At 45.0% G+C, this 2,578-nt stretch overlaps 1 non-coding gene across 1 annotated transcript; it reads left to right on the top strand.

The window, feature by feature from the left end:
* The first annotated feature begins 355 nt into the window (after window positions 1-355).
* On the top strand, window positions 356-432 carry Trnas-cga. The gene has a single exon. It is a non-coding gene; the product is annotated as a tRNA-Ser (tRNA).
* The last annotated feature ends 2,146 nt before the right edge of the window (window positions 433-2,578 follow it).

Below are 2,578 nucleotides of genomic sequence, written 5' to 3'. Positions count from 1 at the left end.
TACCCAAGCCCTTACAACTTTACTTGTGCCAGTACCTCGTCTCCTCCCTTCCAAACTTTACAGAAGCTCTCCTGCAAACCTTACTTGTGCCAGTACCTTGTCTCCTACCTTCCAAACTTTACAGAAGCTCTCCTGCAAACCTTACTTCTGCCAGTACCTTGTCTCCTACCTTCCAAACTTTACAGAAGCTCTCCTGCAAACCTTACTTCTGCCAGTACCTTGTCTCCTACCTTCCAAACTTTACAGAAGCTCTCCTGCGTACCTTCAAGGTTCGCAGGAGAGCTTCTGTAAAGTTTGGAAAGTAGAAGACGAGGTACTGGCAGAAGTAAAGCTGTGAGGACGGGGCGTGAGTCGTGCTTGGGTAGCTCAGTTGGTAGAGCACTTGCCCGCGAAAGGCAAAGGTCCCGAGTTCGAGTCTCGGTCCGGCACGCAGTTTTAATCTGCCAGGAAGTTTCATAGATGCACCTATTTTGACGTGACAGATGCGCCGGCAGCGGTGCGCTCAGCCGACAACATTCGACTACTGGCACGACACCATTCTTTCAGATGGATTCCGCTTCCACGTATAGCATCACAGTGGGCGTATCTGTGTGGACTGCCTCCGGAAAGAGCGAACAGCGCCGTGTTGCGGTCACCGTCGGTTTACGAGCCCAGCACCTAGTGTTTTGGTAAGAGGAGCCACTGGATACAACTACAGTTACCCTTTTTCGCATAGCTGGTAATTTGAACTGTAGTAGTTCCATTTTGACTTATTTTCGAGGTTTCCGTAACTTTGTCTTTCAACTAGATAATCTAAAACCGCGTAGTACTCATGCTGTCCTCATGAACGTCGACACATAGCGTGATCGACTGTTGCTCGGGGTGGCGCGTTCTCCAGATCTCTGAATCACTGAAAACATATGGTCATGGGTTAATAAGAGACTGGAATGTCACCACTCGCTATTTCTACGGTTGACGGACTGGAGCGAAGAAATGAAGCTGCGTGGAATGACGTACCCGTATCTCTCGTCCAAGTTCGGTTCTACTCTATATCCAGCTGACTTGGAACTATTGTTTTTGTAGAGATGTCAACTCGACGTAGAAAATTTCACTCCAACTACTCCCGAAGTCACCTATGATACACCCACTAAACCTGCTGGGCAGAACAGGTGATTAGAATTGTGGAAAGGGCCAATTAAGCTTGGGGTCAGTTTCACCTTAAAATTGTAGTTTAATGACACATTTACAACCAAAGCGGCACATAGGCGAACCTTTACAACTACGATTTTCAAAGTACAACTCTTTCATGGCTGAAGGCCTCCCAACAAGAAGTCTTAAAAACCAACAAGATAAAAATGCAGTTAAAATAGCAAATAAAATAATTAAAAATATATATATCACAGCTAGGTGGAAAGCCTCAAGGCAAAAGTAGATAGAACAGACATATGCAAGGTGCAATACAAACGGCTGAAGGCCAGGATTAAATTTCAAAATTCTAAAATATATTACCATTATCTTTTAAAGGCAGAAGGCCGCTATGTTTAAGCTTGAAAGGTAATTTTAAGAATAAGGTTCCAATGCTGAAGGCCCACACTTAATATTCCAAAATTTTAAAAAATATAACCATAAGCCTTAAATTTTAAGTAGCTGAAATCGGACTAAAAGAAAGGACAACACAACAGCAATAACCTTTAAGCAAATATCCACTTGCTGGAATTCAAACTTACTTACATAACACAGTATAACCAAGAAATTTTTTTTATCATTGGCTATGACAGATTATAAACAGACAATTAAAAACCGGTGAGAAAGACAGTAAAGACAACAGAACTCAGAAGCCTCCAAGGGGTCGGTCTGCCCTCATTCACTTAGATGAGACTGTTGGTGAGCCCAACTGCACTTGATCCGTCGGAACCCAACCAAGGGACAGCCATGGACCGACCGACAAACGACTTGCTTGCCACCAATCGGTACATGAGAATTCAAACACCTAATGTTACGGGCGTGATTACCCACAATCAGACATGTATATGTATTAAGCTGTCAAAACTACACACCGTGTTGGACAGTAACAACAGGGGAGGAAAAGGACACTGCCTGAAATTGCGTTAGTGGCCAGGGCAGGCAACCGGAACATTAACGGCCACAAGGCATAAAATTCCGCTGGTGCACTTGAATTGTAGTCAACCAATATAGTTAGTTCCACTACATGACGGCTAAATTTCGGCAATACAAGCACTTGGTGTTGCTCACAGGAAAACCTCCCTAACAGCGAACCACCGAGACAAACCGCACAACATGAATGGACGTGGTTTGGGTACTTGAAACCACTACTCAGCTTTGACGTCCAGGGTCGGTGAACCACGAAGCTCGTAGAGATCGGACAACTCCACACACGCTCCAACACTGCTCAGGGACCGCCAGCGGACACAGCTGACTGCACTACACGGAGATAACTTCCCTGATCCGCAACAACCGACTGGCTGACTGCTGACCACCTATCCAGAAACTATATGCACAAAACCAAAGATGGTACACGGTGCAAATATCGATACACATCACTGCTGCCACACGTAGAAGGAAGATGAACCACTACGTA

This window comes from Schistocerca piceifrons, chromosome 1 (genome assembly GCF_021461385.2).
Source record: "Schistocerca piceifrons isolate TAMUIC-IGC-003096 chromosome 1, iqSchPice1.1, whole genome shotgun sequence".
In the NCBI taxonomy this organism is placed as follows: Eukaryota; Metazoa; Arthropoda; class Insecta; order Orthoptera; family Acrididae; genus Schistocerca; species Schistocerca piceifrons.
This window is presented reverse-complemented; position numbering and strand designations above follow the sequence as displayed.